At 43.4% G+C, this 21,245-nt stretch overlaps 1 pseudogene; it reads left to right on the top strand.

The window, feature by feature from the left end:
• Window positions 1-14,626: 14,626 nt before the first annotated feature.
• LOC144505595 (protocadherin alpha-C2 pseudogene) lies at window positions 14,627-18,545 on the top strand (annotated as a pseudogene).
• The last annotated feature ends 2,700 nt before the right edge of the window (window positions 18,546-21,245 follow it).

The raw sequence follows: 21,245 nt of genomic DNA, 5'->3' as shown, positions 1-21,245 counted from the left end.
AATAGTGAACAACTGTGGGCCAAGATCTGATCTCTGTGGTACTCCACTAGTTATATCTTTCCATTCTAAAAATGAGTCATTTGTTTCAACTCTCTGTTAGCAGAGAGAGCCCAATTCCCTGGGTTTTAAATTCATGCGCCAGCCTCCTAGGTGGCACCTTGACAAATGCCTTTTGAATATCTAAATATACTACATCTACAGATCCTCTATCTATTCCCCTGTTGCATCCTCAAAGAATTCGAGCAAATTTGCCAAACATGATGTACCTTTCATAAAACCATGTTGAGTAGGTTTGATCAAATTCAGCTTTCCAAAATGATTCACGATTTCCTCCTTCAGCATTGACTCCACACTTGGTTTCTCAATGCTTCTACATGATCTGAGAACCATAGAACAACAGGAAATTTACAGCCTAGAAGGAGGCAATTCGGCCCATCTTGTCCATGTCAATCTAAGGGCAATCAGTTGGCCTTTCGAATCCCATCTTCCTGCACACGATCCTTAACCCTGTAGCTTAAGGTGCAGATCCAGGCACCTTTTAAAAGAGTTTAGAGTCTCTGCCTCCCCCAACAGCTCGGGCAGCGAATTCCAGACACCAGCCACCCTTTGCACAAAAAAGTTCTTTCTCATGTCCCTCTGCACCGACTGCCACTTATCTTGAATCAATGTCCCTTGGTTCTAGAATTCTCCACCAAGCGAAATAATTTTATTCTGTCCACTCTTTCCCTCGCAATTTTGTACACCACTATCAACTCACCACCAGCCTGCTTTGTTACAAGGAAAATAACCCCAACCTATCCAATGTCTCCTCGTAGCTACACGTTTCTAGCCATGGCAACATTCTTGTAAACCTCCTCTGCACTCTCTCCAAAGCAATTACGTCCTTCCTGTAATATGGTGACCAGTACTACAAACAAGACACTAGTTGTGACCACATTAATGTTTTATACAATTCCAAGATTACATCCATACTTTAATATTTGAGACCTCTGCCAATCAAAGAAATCATCCCATATGCCTTCTTTACAACGTTGTCTACTTGAACTGCAATCTTTAGTGACATTTGTACTTGTACACCAAGAACTCTCACTTCATCTACACTTCTCAGTGTGTTCCCATTTATTGTCTATTCCCTGTTTGTTCTCCCTAAATGGATTACCTCACACGTCTCCATGTTAAAATCCATTTGCCACTTTACCACCCACTCCACCAAACCAACATTTTGTAGATTATAGCTTTTCTTTACACTATACATTACTCATCCAAACTTTATGTCATCTGCAGATGTTCCAATTGTGCACCACACGTTCGCAACCAAATCATAAATATATAACACAAACAGCAAGGGTCCCAACACAGAGCCCTGAGTAACACCAATTGAAACAACTTTCTATTCGCAAGGACATCAATAGAACATTACCCTTTGTTGCCTGTTACTAAACTAACTTTTGATTCCGTTTGCCACATTACCCTGTATCCCATGGGCTTTTACTTTTTTGATAAATCTGCATGTGGGACTTTGTCAAGCGCCTTCCTAAAATCCATGTCCATGACATTCACAACACTGCCTTCATCAACTCTTCTCATATCCTCAAACAGTGCAATCACGATTGTGAGGCAAGACTGTCCTTGAACAAATCTATGTTGATCATTCAAACAAAGAACAAAGAACAATACAGCACAGGAACAGGCCCTTCGGCCCTCCAAGCCCGCGCCGCTCCCCGGTCCAGGATTGAATACTGAATCCAGGATCCCCGCCCAATTTTCCAGCCTATCTACATACCAATATCCTATCCACCGAGCTGTCCCTCACAGCTACGATGCTTTGTTCATTACAACCTATTAACTTACCCCCACCCCCCCATTCCAGACCATGTGATCTCCAGGGAGAGGCGAAAACCCTCTACACTGGTAGAGGATCCCACCCTTCCATCCTCCTCTAACCTAATTATAAGTGTGGGGAAGTTTTTTTTTTTTGTTTTCTTTTTTTCTTGCTGGTAATGGCTTCAGGGATGGCAGTTCAGGCAGTATGCTGCATCTCCTGTGGGATGTATGTGGTGAGGAAATCCAGTAGTGTTTCAGGAGATTTTAGTTGTAAGAAGTGCATTAGATTGCAGCTTCTGGAGGAGCGTGTAAAGGAGCTGGAGGGGGAGGTAGAGGAACTCCGCATAATTCGGGAGGCGGAGGTGGAAGTTGATATGAGTTATAGAGAAATAGTAACTCCTAGAAATGAGGCTTGGGTCAATGCCAGGAGGAGGGGTAAGAAGCAATCGGGAAGACAATCCCCTGGGGCGGTTCCCCTCCATAATAGGTTTTCGGTGCTGGAGGCTACAGTTGAGGAGGAATCAACTGAGCATAGAGAGCAGATCTCTGGGGGTGAGCCGAGTGAGAAAGCTCAGGTGGTTAGGGGCTGTAAAAGACTGGGCCTTGTGATTGGGGACTCCACAATTAAGGGGACAGATAGGAGGGTCGGAACTAAAGGTAGGGACTCAGGGTTGGTGTGTTGCCTACCAGGGGCCGGGGTCCGGGATGTGTCTGACAGGGTATTCAGGACTCTTAGGGGGGAGGGAGATAAACCACAAGTTATTGTACATGTGGGGACACACGACATAGGGAGGATAGGGGAAGGGGATATTAGGCAGGGATTTATGGAGTTGGGGTGGAAACTAAAGGCCAAGACTGACAGAGTGGTTATCTCTGGACTCTTGCCTGTACCACGGGATAGTTTAGAGAGGAATAGGGAGAGGGAAGGTTTGAATTCATGGCTGAGGGGATGGTGCAGGAGGGAGGGGTTCAGGTACTTAAGCAATTGGGGCTCGTACTGGGGAAGGTGTGACCTCTATGAGAAGGATGGTCTACACCTTAATCAGAAGGGGACCAATATCCTGGGGGGTAAATTTGCTAAGGCCATGCAGGGAGGTTTAAACTGATTCGGGGGGGGGGGAGGGATCCTGAGTAGTGGGGCTGAAAGTGAGGGATGCATGGATGGGGACTGCAATGCACGGCATTGCAGAGGTGGGGTGGAGCAGGGTTTGAAATGTGTATACTTCAATGCCAGGAGTATTCGCAATAAAGTGGGTGAACTTGCAGCGTGGATCAGTACCTGGGACTTCGATGTTGTGGCTATTTCAGAGACATGGATAGAGCAGGGGCAGGAATGGATGCTGCAGGTCCCGGGGTTCAAATGTTTTAGTCGAAGTAGGGAAGGAGGTAGAAGAGGGGGAGGGGTAGCATTATTGGTCAGAGATTGTATCACAGTGTCAGAGAGGAGGTTTGATGAGGACTTATCTGTTGAGGTAGTATGGGCGGAGATTAGAAATAGGAGAGGAGAGGTCACCCTGTTGGGAGTCTTTTATAGACCTCCTAAAAGTTCTAGAGAGGTTGAGGAAAGGATTGCGGAGTCAATCCTGCTTAGGAGTGAAAGTAATAGGGCAATTGTTATGGGGGATTTTAACTTGACTAATATTGACTGGAATTGTTATAGCTCTAGCTCGTTAGAGGGGTCAGTTTTTGTTCAAAGCGTGCAGGAAGGTTTTTTGACTCAGTATGTAGACAGGCCAACTAGAGGTGAGGCTATATTGGATCTGGTGCTGGGAAATGAGCCAGACCAGGTGCTAGACTTGGAAGTTGGTGTGCATTTTGGTGATAGTGACCACAATTCGGTTACGTTCACCTTAGTGATGGAAAGGGATAGGCATGAACCTCGGGCCAGTGGTTTTAGCTGGGGGAAGGGTAATTATGAGGCTATTAGGAGAGAATTAGGAAACATAGGTTGGACTAGGAGATTACAGGGACTGGGAACGTCCGACATGTGGAGTTTTTTCAAGGAGCAGCTACTGCGAGTCTGTGATAGGTATGTCCCTGTCAGGCAAGGAGGAATTGGTAGGGCTAGGGAACCGTGGTGCACCAAAAAAGTTTCTTTGTTGGTTCAAAAGAAAAAGGAGGCTTATGTTCGGATGAGACGTGAGCACTCGGGTAGTGCACTAGAAAGCTTTAGATTGGCTAAGAGGGAGTTGAAGAGCGAGCTTAGAAGGGCTAAAAGGGGACATGAGAAGACTTTGGCGGATAGGGTTAAAGAGAATCCTAAGGCGTTCTATAGGTATGTCAAGAACAGAAGGTTGGTTAGGGCAAGTTTAGGGCCAGTTATAGATGGCAGAGGGAAGTTATGTGTGGAACCGGAGGAGATTGGTGAAGCATTGAACCAATATTTCTCTTCGGTGTTCACGCAAGGGGACATGAATATAGCTGAGGAGGACACTGGGTTGCAAGGGAGTAGAATAGACAGTATTACAGTTGATAAGGAGGATGTGCAGGATATTCTGAAGGGTCTGAAAATAGATAAATCCCCTGGTCCGGATGGGATTTATCCCAGGATTCTCTGGGAGGCAAGAGAAGTGATTGCAGAGCCTCTGGCTCTGATCTTCAGGTCGTCGTTGGCCTCTGGTATAGTACCAGAAGATTGGAGGTTAGCGAATGTTGTCCCATTGTTTAAGAAGGGGAACAGAGACTTCCCCGGGAATTATAGACCGGTGAGTCTCACTTCTGTTGTCGGCAAGATGTTGGAAAAAATTATAAGGGATAGGATTTATAGTTATTTGGAGAGTAATGAATTGATAGGTGATAGTCAGCATGGTTTTGTGGCAGGTAGGTCGTGCCTTACTAACCTTATTGAGTTTTTTGAGAAAGTGACCAAGGAGGTGGATGGGGGCAAGGCAGTGGACGTGGTATATATGGATTTTAGTAAGGCGTTTGATAAGGTTCACCATGGTAGGCTTCTGCAGAAAATGCAGATGTATGGGATTGGGGGTGATCTAGGAAATTGGATCAGGAATTGGCTAGCGGATAGGAAACAGAGGGTGGTGGTTGATAGTAAATATTCATCATGGAGTGCGGTTACAAGTGGTGTACCTCAGGGATCTGTTTTGGGGCCACTGCTGTTTGTAATATTTATTAATGATCTGGATGAGGGTATAGTTGGGTGGATTAGCAAATTTGCTGATGACACCAAAGTCGGTGGTGTGGTAGACAGTGAGGAAGGGTGTCGTAGTTTGCAGGAAGACTTAGACAGGTTGCAAAGTTGGGCCGAGAGGTGGCGGATGGAGTTTAATGCGGAGAAGTGTGAGGTAATTCACTTTGGTAGGAATAACAGATGTGTTGAGTATAGGGCTAACGGGAGGACTTTGAATAGTGTGGAGGAGCAGAGGGATCTAGGTGTATGTGTGCATAGATCCCTGAAAGTTGGGAATCAAGTAGATAAGGTTGTTAAGAAGGCATATGGTGTCTTGGCGTTTATTGGTAGGGGGATTGAATTTAGGAGTCGTAGCGTTATGTTGCAACTGTACACAACTCTGGTGCGGCCGCACTTGGAGTACTGTGTGCAGTTCTGGTCCCCACATTACAGGAAGGATGTGGAGGCTTTGGAGAGGGTGCAGAGGAGGTTTACCAGGATGTTGCCTGGTATGGAGGGGAGATCCTATGAGGAGAGGCTGAGGGATTTGGGATTGTTTTCGCTGGAAAGGCGGCGGCTAAGAGGGGATCTTATTGAAACATATAAGATGATTAGAGGTTTAGATAGGGTGGATAGTGATAGCCTTTTTCCTCTGATGGAGAAATCCAGCACGAGGGGGCATGGCTTTAAATTGAGGGGGGGTAGTTATAGAACCGATGTCAGGGGTAGGTTCTTTACCCAGAGGGTGGTGAGGGATTGGAATGCCCTGCCAGCATCAGTAGTAAATGCGCCTAGTTTGGGGGCGTTTAAGAGATCCGTAGATAGGTTCATGGACGAAAAGAAATTGGTTTAGGTTGGAGGGTCACAGTTTTTTTTTAACTGGTCGGTGCAACATCGTGGGCCGAAGGGCCTGTTCTGCGCTGTAATGTTCTATGTTCTATGTTCTAACCCAGAGTGAAAAACCCCAGGGCCAATATGGGGAAGAAAAACCTGGGAAATTCCTCTCCGACCCCCTGAGGCGATCGAAACGAGTCCAGGAGATCACAATGGCCCCGATCGGAAAATGCTTCCCAACCCTAGTCATTTCCACTTCCACGAACACCATATGAATTCCCTGCCCCCGAGACAGGTTCCCAACTATCTGCAGTCTCACTCTGTACTGGCACCAGCAAGATGATCATAGAATGAAGCCTTGAAACGAGAAACCAGGAACAATTAGCCCGCGCCGCTCCCTGGTCCAAACTAGAGCACTCTTTTGTATCCCTCCATTCCCACTCCGTTCATATAGCTGTCTAGATAAGTCTTAAACGTTCCCAGTGTGTCCGCCTCCACCACCTTGCCCGGCAACACATTCCAGGCCCCCACGACCCTCTGTGTGAAATATGTCCTTCTGATATCTGTGTTAAACCTCCCCCCCTTCACCTTGAACCTATGACCCCTCGTGAACGTCACCACCGACCCGGGGAAAAGCTTCCCACCGTTCACCCTATCTATGCCTTTCATAATTTTATACACCTCTATTAAGTCTCCCCTCATCCTCCGTCTTTCCAAGGAGAACAACCCCAGTTTCCCCAATCTCTCCTCATAACCAAGCCCCTCCATACCAGGCAACATCCTGGTAAACCTCCTCTGTACTCTCTCCAAAGCCTCCACGTCCTTCTGGTAGTGTGGCGACCAGAACTGGACGCAGTATTCCAAATGCGGCCGAACCAACGTTCTATACATCTGCAACATCAGACCCCAACTTTTATACTCTATGCCCCGTCCTATAAAGGCAAGCATGCCATATGCCTTCTTCACCACCTTCTCCAACTGTGACGTCACCTTCAAAGATCTGTGGACTTGCACACCCAGGTCCCTCTGCGTCTCTACACCCTTTATGGTTCTTCCATTTATCGTGTAGCTCCTCCCTACATTATTCCCACCAAAATGCATCACTTCGCATTTATCAGGATTGAACTCCATCTGCCATTTCCTTGCCCAAATTTCCAGCCTATCTATATCCTTCTGTAGCCTCTGACAATGTTCCTCACTATCTGCAAGTCCTGCCAGTTTTGTGTCGTCCGCAAACTTACTGATCACCCCAGTTACTCCTTCTTCCAGATCATTTATATAAATCACAAACAGCAGAGGTCCCAATACAGAGCCCTGCGGTACACCACTAGTCACAGGCCTCCAGCCGGAAAAAGACCCTTCCACTACCACCCTCTGTCTTCTATGACCAAGCCAGTTCTCCACCCATCTAGCCACCTCCCCCTTTATCCCATGGGATCCAACCTTTTTCACTAGCCTACCATGAGGGACTTTGTCAAATGCTTTACTAATGTCCATATAGACAACATCCACGGCCCTTCCTTCGTCAACCATTTTGGTCACTTCTTCAAAAAACACCACCAGGTTCGTGAGGCATGACCTCCCTCTCACAAAACCATGTTGACTATCGTTAATGAGTTTATTCCTTTCTAAATGCGCATACATCCTATCTTTAAGAATCTTCTCCAACAACTTCCCCACCACGGTGACTCACCGGCCTATAATTACCCGGGTTATCCTTCCTACCCTTCTTAAATAACGGGACCACATTGGCTATCCTCCAATCCTCTGGGACCTCACCTGTGTCCAGTGACGAGACAAAGATTTGCGTCAGAGGCCCAACGATTTCACCTCTCGTCTCCCTGAGCAGCCTTGGCAAGTCCATGCCTTTCTACGCAACAATTAATCCTATCACTCGGGATTGATTCTCCTAATTTGCCCACTACCAATGTAAGACTAACTGGCCTAAAATTGTTTGGCATTTAAAAAATTTTTTTTTTAAATAATGGAAATACGCTTGCGATTCTGCAGTCCTCTGGTAGCTCCACTTTATGTAGTGAAATTTGGAAGATCATTCTTTGAGCATATGCCATCTGACTTTCTTCAGCAGCATTGGAAACAAGCTGTCTGGCCGTGGCGACTCATTAATTTTCATGGATTCCAATACTTCGAGTACATTCTCTCTCTTTATCATTATCCCCTCCAATATCTCACAGTGTTACTCCAGGGCTACTAAATCTGCATCACCCCTTTCCTTTGTAAACATGGAGGCACAAAATTCATTTGAACCTTTCCCACTGCCTCTGCGTCAACACACAAGTTCCCTTCTTCATCTCTGATATGTACCATTTTTTCTTTAACTAACCTATTAAAATTATTATATTGCGAAAACACTTTTGGGCTTTCTTTAACTTTATTTGGCAATCTTTTTCCATGCCCTCTCTGGGATTTCCTTTTTTACTTCACCCTGCACTGCCTATTTTCATCTAGGTTATCTGCAGCGCGTTGTTATTTGTGCATATCATACACTTTATTTTTCTGCTTGATCTTCCCCTGTGCCATTCTAAACAACCAACGCAATGGCGGATGGGATCGGGCGGGGGTCTAGATTTAGCAGTAGAGCATTTATGTTTGGAGGGGGCATGTGTACTTTGTACGTGTGCCAGGACTGTGATTGCATTCATACCCTTCACTATTAAGTCTGCATAAAAGGAACTCGACATCTTCCTGGACGGTATCGTTTACTTGCATCGTGCTTCTACCATTGGATTTAAAACCTATCTTTCTATCAACACAGCACACGACAGCTGGATGTGTCACCGAATTAATGCAATGCAGCCATGTACCATGCTTACTTGTTCGGCCTCTCTCCCTATTTATCCTATTTTTTTTTAAGTTCTACTTAAAACTTATTGCCTTTAAATTATTTTCTATAGAAGTGCGGAACTCGTTAATTTATTTCAATTAATGGAATCTCCCACACTCTTGCCCAAAATAGGATATTCTATAATTTTGCATATATTCAATGAATTGAAATAATATTCCTTCGACATCTATTTCCAAATCTGCACGTGAGCATCTACTTAAAGTAACAACAATTCATTAGATCAATAACAGATAGACCAGAAAATTGATATTTACCCTGTTGTGCCTGTGCTGGCTCATAGAAAGAACTATCCAATCACTAGTTTCCTGAGATCTGCAAATTTCACCCTTCACGTAATTGTCCAATTCACTTTTGATATTTATTATTGCATGAACTTAGAACAGCTTTATAGGCAGTACATTCTAATTATTAACAATTTGACACAGTCACCCCTGTTTATTCAACCAACCGTTACGTTCACGAGGGGTCATAGGTTCAAGGTGAAGTGGGGGAGGTTTAACACAGATATCAGAAGGACATATTTCACACAGAGGGTCGTGGGGGCCTGGAATGGGTTGCCGGGCAAGGTGGTGGAGGCGGACACACTGGGAACGTTTAAGACTTATCTAGACAGCTATATGAACGGAGTGGGAATGGAGGGATACAAAAGAGTGGTCTAGTTTGGACCAGGGAGCGGCGCCGGCTAATTGTTCTTTGTTTCTCGTTTCAAGGCTTCATTCTATGATCATCTTGCTGGTGCCAGTACAGAGCAAGACTGCGGATAGTTGGGAACCTGTCTCGGGGGCAGGGAATTCATATGGTGTTCGTGGAAGTGGAAATGAATAGGGTTGGGAAGCATTTTCCGATCAGGGCCAGTGTGATCTCCTGGACTCGTTTCGATCGCCTCAGGGGGTCGGAGAGGAATTTCCCAGATTTTTTCCCCCATATTGGCCCTGGGGTTTTCACTCTGGGTTTTCGCCTCTCCCTGGAGATCACATGGTCTGGAATGGGGGGTTGGGGGTGAGTCAATAGGTTGTGATGAACAAAGCATCGTAGCTGTGAGGGACAGCTCGGTGGATAGGATATTAGTATGTAGATAGGCTGGAAAATTGGGCGGGGATCCTGGATTCAGGATTCAATCCTGGACCGGGGAGCGGCGTGGGCTTGGAGGGCCGAAGGGCCAGTTCCTGTGCTGTATTGTTCTTTGTTCTTGTTCTTGTTCAATCAAGTACAATCTGCATACCTTGGTTTCTGCACCGTCTATATGGAAAATAATTTCTGTGTATTTACTCTTATCAAAACCCTTAATGATCCCATTTTAGAACATAGGTCAAACTAGCAACTATAGAGTTGGCTTTCTGGCGTCTAACATTACTTGGTGAGACATGCCCAATCAGTGATCTTCTAGCAAAGGATCAGTTTGGAAGAGTGATCAGAATGTTACAGGATGTCATGTTGCGTTTGAGAGTTTTATGGTTCAGTCCAAAACGAAGGCTTGAAGGTAGACAAAGAGAATTATGAATACATAAGCTGCGAGTTGGTTGAGGTACGTTGAAATATTAGTGTTGAAAATGTGATGTTAGATAAGCAATAATAGAGCACCAACCGAGAGACAGCAGCACAATCGACATACCACAGAACCGAACACTTATTAAATTTGATAAAGAAATCTACAGTGAACCTGGATGAGCCTACAAATGGATTTTTTTCAATCTATATGGGGAATATTGTGTCATTCTGTATAGAAGAGTTTGTGGCTGTGCGCGTGTGTAAATCTGCTAATTAAATATTTAAAGGTTGGGAATTCACAGCATGATCAGTCTTTCATTTGGACTGTCGACAGTATGAGTAGACGTCAGAAAATCATTGGCGGTAAGGGACTCAATAGCTGCGGGAACTAACAGGCATGTTTTTACCTACTTATATGCTTCTAGGAGGGTCCGTATCTGACAAGGTTAAAGATGAGTGTCTGCGGAAGTTGAAAGGACTGATTGAGAAAATATCGTGATTATGTCAGTACCAATAACTTGGTAAGTAAACTTGGTTAGTTCCTTGAGGTTTTTAGGGAGATCGGAAGACCGTTAAACAATAGGGCTCTTCGATAGTAATGTGCACAACTCTCGAGCCACGCATAAGTGAATGCAGAAATACAAGTATATTGTGGCAAATGCGTGGCAGTAAAGAGGGGGCAAATGGGAGTTGGGGAATTAAGGTTAATTTCATCGAAAGAGGACAGATGATTTGCACCTCAACAGAACCAAGGCCACCCTCTGTGGTGGAAGGGTTCGATGGTGTTGTTGGAAGTGTGAACATGAACATAGATTCAGAAGGAAGAAAGGCAAGTTCAAAATTCAAGGGAGAGATTTAGTAAGGGAGCATAGAAAACATAAAAATAAAGCAAAGGTAAGACAATTGGCAGCAAAGCAATTGTTGAATCATTTGTTGCATATCGTGGTGAGAAGAGCGGACTGAATCAGGCAGGTGAGCTGAAAGCACAGATAGGTACATTGGAAATATTGCACCATGTCTATTATTGAAACGTGGCTTGAAGTAGAGCTGGAATGTTTCCGCAAAATTCTTGTTTGCAGTGTTTCCAGACGGGTTCTTACTCAATGGTAGAACATGCTTAAGGGGCTGCATGTCCGACCTCTAATCTTAGTTATTACGTTTTAATTTCCAACACCTATATAAAGCAAAAACCATTAAGCCTGTGGATTCTATAGAGAACAATCAGATTCTCCATAACGTAAATGCAGTTTTGCGTCATTGATTTCATTCGAGTAAATCTTTCTCCTTGGGACTTTGGCAAATTGTGAAGCCCTGCCATACGTTTTATTTAGATTCTAACACAGATCGTTATGGAATGTACTTGAAACATTCCTCCAACCTGAAAACATGTGCGAGCAACGCCTGGTTTTGAACCGTCAGATAGTTGCTTGTCTATGAAGCAACTCTCACATTAATACCATGTGCTTCGATTTTGCGAACAATCCGAAATCCCATTGTATTGCACTTAGTGAAATCATTTTTGAATTTTATGGTCTCTCTTCATAAAATAAGGTACTCGAATATTTCAATGGAAATTATACAAATAAAGCAAGGTATATGGTTTCTCAAGAATGATTCATGGTTCGACGTGTTTTGAATTATCATTTCAATTTATTTCTTTACACTCTTCTGACAAACATTTTAAATGACTTAGTTCATATTCTAGATTCGAAGCAAGCATACATTGAGGCGCATGCGTTCAAATATAACAAGGAAATATTGCAAAAGTGGAAGTGGGCTTTAGAAAGCTGGATGAAACATAACCAGGGGTAACCCTTTTCAGCCTAACATAAATTCATGAGTTCATAAGATATAGGAGCAAGATTATGCCATTCGGCCCATCGGGTCTGCTCTGTCACTCGATCATGGCTGATTTGCTCCTCATCCCCATTTTCCTGCCTTCTACCCATAGCCCTTCAACCCATTACCAATTAAAAATCTGTCTAGCTCCTCCTTACATGTACTCACTGTCCCAGCATCCACCGCACTTTTCGGTAGCGAATTCCACAGATTCATAACCCTTTGGGAGAAGTGGTTTCTCCTCAACTGTGTTTTAAATTTGCTATCCCTTATCCTAAGACTATGACCACTTCTCCTACAATGCCACAAAAAAGGAAGCATCCGCTCCATGTCAAATTTATGCATGCATTTTATCATCTTATTTACCGCAATTTGATCTCACTTCATCCTTCTAAATTCCAGAGAGTATAGGCCTAAACTGTTCAATCTCTCTTTATTCGACAAACCTCTGATCTCTGGAATCAATCTAGTGAACCTCCTCTGAACTGCCTTCAGTGCCACTACATCTTTCCTCAAATAAGGGGACCAAAACTGTGCACAATTCTCCAAGCACAGTCTCACCAGTGCCCTGTATAGTTGCAACAGTACTTCCATACATTTATATTTAGCTATAAATGCCAACATTCCATTCGCTTTCTTTAGTACCTGCTGCACTTGCATATTAATTTTCTCTGACTCATGAACTAGGACACCCAGATCCCTCTGCACTGGTGCACCCTGACGACTCTCCACATTTAGATAGTAAGTTGCCTTCCCATTCTTCCGACTAAAGTGCATGACATTATCCACGTTAAACTCCATTGGCCACTTTTTGGCCCACTCTCCTAACCTATCTATATCCATTTGTCGGGTTCTTATTTCCTCATTGCAACTTACTGTCCCGCCTATTTTTGTGTCATCTTGAAATTTGGCTACAGAGCCTTCTATCCCTATATCCAAGTCTTTAATATAGTTTGTAAAAAGCTTGGGTCCAAGGACCGAACCCTGTGTCACCCCACTGGTTACTCTTTGCCATCCGGAAAAAATAAACATTTATCCCGATTCTCTGTCTTCTATCCCTCAGCCAGTCACCTATCCAAGCTAAGAAATTACCCATGGCTATTGCGTTCAATCGGTCAGAAGCACTATTGATGGTTCTCGTCTTTGATTTATGGAATGATATTTGTCCAAGATGGTGCTGCGTATTTCTGTGAATGATCCAAGCTTGTTCAGAATTTTATCAATATTTGCCGACTCTTAGATAGAAATTTGCACCAATGACAATTGTCACAGATGGATGGCAGTTTTTCTGATCCCTTGATGCTCATTTCATCCCGAAGGTCTGCATAATATCGAATTTGGAACTGATAACTTAATGATTCAGAGAAAGCGAGGTTATTTGGTCTTAGCTAATATGCAACATCGGTGTCTTTCAGTTCAAAAGAAAGTGACCTTTTCACCAGGAAATGTTTACAGGCGCAGCATATAGAAAGCATCCTTTTCGGATGTATCACAGCTTGGTATGGCTACTGCTCTAACCTAGACCACAGGAAACTACCAAGTGGTGTGAACGTAGCCCAGTCCTTCATGGAAACCAACCTCCCATCCATTGACTCCATCGATACTTCCCGCTGCCTCGGAAATGCAGCCAAGACAATTAAGGACCCCACGCACCCCGGACTGCTCTTTTACCTTCCTCCATCGGGAAAAAAAGATACAATAGTCCATGAACACGTACCAACTGACTCAAGACCAGCTTCTTCCCTACTGCCATCAGGCTTTTGAATTGACCTATTATATACTCGGCCGATCTTGCTCTTCATCCTATCTGTAAATACAACACTATATTCTCCACCCTCTCTTTTCCTTCACCCCTTTGTACTCTATGAACGGTATGTTTTTGTCTGTATAGCGCGCAAGAAACAATACTATTCACTGCCATTCCACGTGACAATAATAAATGAAATCAAATCAAGCGTTTGGTGTCCTAACATTTAGAAGACGTTTCTTTTGCCTGTTTCGGCCTGTGAATCGAATTTATTTTAGCTGTACCAGTTACCAACCCATCTTCTACACATACTTTATTATTTTTGATCATTTACATTTCAGAAAATTCTTCTTCTTTATTGTGATTATGATGATCACAGTTGCAATTATGAAATGGAAAATAATAATTGTCATTTGCCCGTCGTGATTGTCATGTTGCTCTTTATATTGCAAATTCGGTAGGCGGTCGTAAACTGAATATGTTAGAATAACTTTAATTCACTTAAGATTTCAGAAACAGTAGGAAATTTCAAATGCTTCAACCAAAATGTTTTTTAAGTTAGCTTTGACGTAAGTCGTCAGAGGAAGTTATGCTCTCCAGTTCAGAAATAATGGAATTAGAAGGAAGTCAAACAGTTTCCGAAGTGCAAAAAGAATTAAGTAATAATTTGCAATTTAATGATATGCGTAATTTTCTGGATTTACTGCAGTAATGCAGTATTGCAGTATTCGGTAACAGCACATAAATATCAATAACGACATCAGACGACATATTCATTTTGCTAACATGTTGCTTTCAGATGGCTTCATTGTAATTATGGACCGAGACACTTTGTGTCGCTGTCTACCAATAAGGGATTGAAACGAAGCAGGAGATCCATCACCCATCCCCCGGCAGGGGAAAGATGACGCGGACATTTTATCGAGCATCCAAATCGCGGAGTCAGCATATCATTACGGCTCGAGTCTACAGGAACAAGGTATTAAAAGGTATTTTCACCCTGTGGATACAAATATCTGAGTATTTTCGAGGGTATCTGATATTTAGTAGTAGTAAATTCAGATCGGCGACATACAATGGAAAGAACAGCTTTGTCCTCCATTTTGCTGTTTTGTATCTGTCATCTCGTTCCTGGGCAGGTCCGATATTCCATTCCCGAAGAGCAGGAGCAAGGTACTTTTGTTGGGAATATCGCAAACGATTTGGGTTTAGAATTTAAAGAACTATCCGATCGTAGCTTGCGAATCATCTCTGGTCCACATCTACAGTATTTCAAAGTGAATTTGAACAATGGAATATTATTTGTGAACAAAAGAATAGATAGGGAACAGCTGTGCAGAGACAGCCTTACTTGCATTATTCCACTGGAGATAGTTACTGAAAGCCCTGTGAGCTTGTATCGTGCTGAGGTCGAAATTCTGGATATAAATGACAATTACCCCAGTTTCCCGAATGGTCAGATTTATTTGGACATTTTTGAATCAACTTCTCCGGGTACACGCTTCCCCTTGGAAGGCGCACAGGATCCTGATATGGGTGCCAATTCAGTACGTACGTACCAGCTCAGTCCAAACAAGCACTTCATTTTGGAGGTACAGACTCGCGGTGAACGTAAATTCGCTGAACTCGTGCTACAAAAGACATTGGATAGAGAAAAAGAAGTCAAGCATCATTTACTATTAACAGCCATTGACGGTGGTTCGCCGGAAAGATCTGGCACTGCTCGCATTAATGTTGCAGTTTTGGACGCAAATGACAACTTACCGATATTTCAGCAGTCGTTGTACACGGTCAACTTATCGGAAAACACACCACTGGGTACATTAGTGATCAAACTTAACGCAACCGACACGGATGAGGGATTAAACAGTGATATAGAATATTACTTCAGTAATTACAATCCTGATAAAGTGCGAGAGATCTTTAGCTTGGAGCGCACAACAGGAAACCTTCGAGTGAAAGCACTGATCGATTTCGAAGATAATAGAGATTTTGAGATTAACGTTGTGGCGAAGGATAAGGGCGCATATGCAGTCCCAGTGCATTGCACTGTTTTGGTCAACATTGAGGATGTAAATGACAACGCTCCAGAAGTGAACCTAATGTCAACATCCAGCACAGTCCGCGAAGATTCCCAACCGGGAACTATGATAGCCGTGATTAGTGTAACTGATCCAGATTCAGGGGAAAATGGAAAAATCAATTGCCATATTCCCAGTTATCTCCCATTTCAACTGAAATCCTCTTTTAAGAATTCATTCACTTTGGTCACCAAGGATATGCTGGACAGGGAAGTTGTATCTAAATATAATATTGATATTTTGTGTAAAGACTCTGGGTCCCCTCCTCTCTCTACGAACAAAACCATAGTAATTCACGTAAGAGACATTAATGACAATCCGCCGCATTTTTCGCGATCTTCGTATCAGGGCTATGTTATGGAAAACAACATTCCTGGGACTTCTATTTTTTCAGTATCTGCAATGGACTCAGACTTAGACATAAATTCACGTATTTCCTACTCTATAACGAACACACGGATTAGTGGCGTTCCTGTTTTATCATATGTTTCTATTAGTTCAGAAAACGGTACTATTTATGCCCAACGTTCATTTGATTATGAGCAGATGAAAAACATTCAGTTCCAAGTGCTGGCACAAGATGGGGGAGTAGTATCACTGAGCGCCAACGTTACAGTAAATGTGATTATCCTGGATCAGAATGACAATGAACCCGTAATCGTGTCGCCTTTGTCACAGAACGGTCCTCAGATAACGGTTCCACGATCTGCTGATCCAGGCTATCTGGTTACCAAGGTAATGGCAACGGATGCTGATTCAGGACAGAATGCGCGTCTTTCCTACCGACTTATTCAAGATGCAAACCCGGGAATTTTCATTGTTGGACCGAGTTCTGGGGCAGTCAAAACAATTCGTCGATTTGGAAATCACGATTTTACGGCGCAAACCCTTGTTATCATTGTGCAGGATAATGGGTATCCAGCTCTATCAACCTCTACAACTATAGAACTCTCCATAACGGATACCATTGCAGAAGTACATTCTGACCTTAGGAGTGTACCCCAAGCTGAGGAACATTCGTCAGACCTAGCATTTTATATAATACTTTCTTTAGGTGGAATCACATTCCTTCTCATGATTGGTGTTATTGTTCTTATTGTGATGATGTGCCACACGGGCCGTGGCAGGCATCTCGCAACCTGTTGCCATTCCGGGGGCAACAACAAGAATAAGGAATTTAGAAATTCGCACGTTAACTTTCAAATAGCAACGGACTCTAATGTAATTTCCAATTGCATTGAAGTTCGTGGAACAGGATCCCTCTGCCAAACGCACAGCTACAAGGTACCTTCAGAAGAAAGGACATCCCAGGGTACATCTTTGGTCTTTCACCAGTGCGGGCCCCCAGAATATAGAAATTATGTTACCGATGTTGACACTCCTTTTTCGGAATGGATTGAGACGAGAGCAAATAAATTCGCCAATGACACTGATGCGGTAAGATATTCAGCGCAACAATTCATTCATAACTATTATATTTGCTTATCACAGGATGTTAAATGGCCACGACTGCATTTGGCCAACTATTACTTCATTGTCCTTGCTGTAGCACAGTTAATAGAGAGGGGTGATTGGCCGTTTCATAACGTATTAAACAGTATGGCAATATAACTCATATGTTGTGAATAAAACAGCTTATGTGGCTTTTAGTGACTTGTTTAGAAGATAGGAAATGCACACCTCTGCAAATTGTATGCTTACCATTGCTCAGAACAACTCTTGCGTGAAAATTCATTGCAGAGTAGGTTGTTTACTTATAATTTGGATGTTGGTACCATGAGCACTATTCGTCCTCCAGTACTTTGCAAAAAATACCAAATCTTACTTTTTGCTGTATTGTTTGGAGAAATATGGTCGTTCTTGGCTACAGAAACATGGGAACAAAGGAAATAGGCATGTTGGTGCATTGAGCAGAGAAGTGGAAGATAACGTTCAATGCAGAGAAGTGGGAGGTGATTAAGTTTGGTAGGAGAGAAAGTATACAATAAGCGGTGGAACAATAAATGAGGTGCAGAAACCGAAAGATCTTAGTGTATATGTACATAATTCATTAAAATGGCTGGGCATGCTGAGAGGGCAGCCTTTCAAGTGATCACAACTTTACTCTTCGAGTTGTCTTGAACAGCTGTTTTAATGCAAGCTATAGAAAGGACGTTGGAAAGATACAGCGCGCATCTCTGTAGCTAGACAGAGTGGTGTATTCCAAGATGCACAAGCAATGATGGTTTTCAAATTCAATTACAAGTAATTACCATATACCAATCACAATCACTTTACGCTTGCTTCATTATAATATCCAATCAGAGTGAAAACTTAAGACATCATTGCTGCAAATTATCATAGTGCAACTGACTTCCTTCCTCCTAGTTACAGATGTCTGACTTGATGAACTTCGTAAGAGTTTTAACAACATCAGGTTAAAGTCCAACAGGTTTATTTGGTAGCAAATACCATTAGCTTTCGGAGCACTGCTCCTTCGTCAGATGGAGTGGAAATATGCTGTTTTGAGAGCACATTTCCACTCCATCTGACGAAGGAGCAGCGCTCCAAAAGCTAATGGTATTTGCTACCAAATAAACCTGTTGGACTTTAGCCTGGTGCTGTTAAAACTCTTACTGTGTTCACCCCAGTCCAACGCCGGCATCTCCACATCTTAATGAACTTTGCCCAGACTACTGGCCTTGGTGTCTGTCTGTGAAGACTCTTATAAGAACTTTCTTTTTTTCATCACAGCTTGTGTGATTTTTAAACTTGTGTGATTATTAGCTCTTTCAGCATTTAATAAATCAAGTATTATTTCCTTACTTATTAATGGGGCTTTAAGTACAAGAGTGAGGAGGGAATGTTGAAACTGTACTCAATACTAGGTTGGTCTCACCTGGAGTTCTGCATCCAGTTCTAAGCGCCAAACTTGAAAAAGCATGTTAAGGCATTGGAGGAAGTGGAGGAGATTCACAAGAATTATTCGAGTGATAAACAATGTAGTTACTAGGACAGATTGGAAAAGTTGGAACTGCTGTGCTTGGAGAAAAAAGTAGCTGAGAGGAGACTCAATGGAAGAATTCGAGATGCTGAGGGGTGTGGAGAGAGTAAGTAGTAAGAAACTGCTCCCACTCAACAGAGCATCAAGAACTAAAGGGCACAGATTCACAATAATGGACCAAACTAGGGCAAGTGAGATGAGATTTTGTTTTTACCCAGAGGGTTATTCTTGTCTGGAATAAACTTCCTGAGAAGGCAGTAGAGACCAGTTCGATCCAGGTATTGAAAAGTGAATTGGTTTGCTATCTGAAAAGAAAGAATGCGCAAGGTTATAGGTCCCCTGGTGACCTGACACAGACCCAGCCTAGCAGGTCTACACTTTAGGGCCTACCCAATCGGTCACGAGTGCTTCTGCCGAACTAACCTTGGCAATGGACATTAAAGGCACCACGGAAAGTCCATTTTCTGCCTTTGGCACCCTCACTACTTCTTGCAAGTGCTGCTCAACATGGAGGAGCACTGGTTCATCATGTAAGAAGAGGGAGGTTTGAGGCAGTAGTTGCTAACCAGCAAGGAGGTTTCCTTGGTCATGTTTGGCCTGATGCCTTGAGATTTCATGGGGTTCATGGTCAATTTTGATGACTCATACTTCGCGTCCCTCCTGAATATATGCTACTATGCCACCACATCTGGAGAGTCTGTCCTGCCAGTGGTACTGGGCACATTCAGTGATTTTAGAAAAATATATATGTATTTATTTCCAGGATGTGTGTTCCGCTGCCTAGTTCAGCATCTATTGCCCATCCCTAGTTGCGCTTGAGAAAGTGGTGGCAAGTAGCTTCTTGGACGACTGCAGCCCCTAGGTGTGGGTACACCAAAAACGCTGCTAGGGAGGGAGTTCCGGGGTTTTGACCCATCAAAAGTATAGAAAAGGCGATATATTTCGAAGACATGATGATAAGTGACTTGGCGGGAACCTCCAGGTGCCGGTCTTCCTTAGCATCTGCTGCCCTTAACATTCTGGACGGTAACTGTCACGGGTTTAGAAGGTGCTGTCGAAGGATCTTTACTAAATTCCTGCAGTGCATCTTGCAGATGACACATAGAGCTGCCAATGTTCACCAGTGTTGGATGGGGTGAATGTTCGTGCAAACTGTACCAATTAAAGGTGCTGCTTTGCTGTAGATGATGTTAAGCTTCTTGAGTGTTGCTACAATTGCACTCATCCAGGAAATTGGAGATTATTCCATCACACTTCTGCCTTGTGCCTTGCAGATGGTGGACAGGCTTTGGAGAGCCAGGTGGTGCGTTACTCGCTGCAGAATTCCTCGCCTCTGATTTTCTGTCCTAACCACAGTACTTTTATGACTAGGCCAGTTCATTTTCTGGTCAATGGTAACACCCAGGATGTTGATACTTTGGGATTCAGCGAGGGTAATGCCACGATGTAATCGTAGTAGTAGAGAGTATAGTGAGGGGCACTGAGACAGTTATCTGCAGAAAAGAGCGGAAGTCCATACGACTTTGTTTGCCTGCCCTCAGCCAACGTCTGGACATCTGCTCCAACCTGACGAGGAACTTGCAGTGAGAGATGGAGGATCCCGTTGTCGTGGTAAAAGAGATGTAGGTAAAACGGGGAAAGAGGTTTTTCAGAAGGAGTCTGAGGAGCTAGACATTAAATTAAACAACAGAACCTGGACGGTTATATTCTCTGGATTATTACCTGGGCCGCGTGCAAATTGGCATAGAGTACATTAAATTAGGGAGTTGAATACATGGTTCAAAGAATGGTTTGGAGCAGTTAATTTCGGTTTGTGGGGCACTGACATCAGTACTGGGAAAATTGGGATATACCATTGAGACGGCATATATCTGGAACCGTGCTGGGACCTGTATTCTTCCAAACCATATTACTACAGAAGTAGCGAGGGCTCTCAACGAAAAAGGTGGGAGGCGGGCGGTGGTGGTCAGTCGATCTAGGAGGCGATAGGTAGGCTGCAAAGCAAAAGTATATGGCAGTATTGCAGGGCAGCTATTTAGGTAATGAGTGTGCCAGGAAGGGAAAGAGTGTACAAACATAATAAAGCAGCACATGGGGTCAATGGGGAAATTATGGTAAAAAGAGAAAACAATGTCTCTTTACTTAAATGCACGTAGTATTCCGCACAAAATAAATGAATTCACGACACAAATTGAGGTTAATGGATAACCTAATGTGGCCATTACAGAGTCTCAGTTACAATGAGTTCAAAGTTGGGAAATAAATATTCAGCGGCATGTGACATTTCGTCAGGATAGGCACGAAATAAAGATTGCTGGCGTAGCTTTATTAATACGAGATGGAATATGTACGCTTGCAAGAAATGGCCTGAGGTCAGAAGATGTATAATTCACATGGGTGGAAGTAAGAAACAACAAGCGGAAGAAGACACCGCTGGGAGTAGCCTATAGGCCCCCTAT

Source organism: Mustelus asterias, chromosome 16 (genome assembly GCF_964213995.1).
Source record: "Mustelus asterias chromosome 16, sMusAst1.hap1.1, whole genome shotgun sequence".
In the NCBI taxonomy this organism is placed as follows: Eukaryota; Metazoa; Chordata; class Chondrichthyes; order Carcharhiniformes; family Triakidae; genus Mustelus; species Mustelus asterias.
Note: the sequence above shows the minus strand (reverse complement) of the source record. Positions and strands in the feature narration are given on the sequence as shown.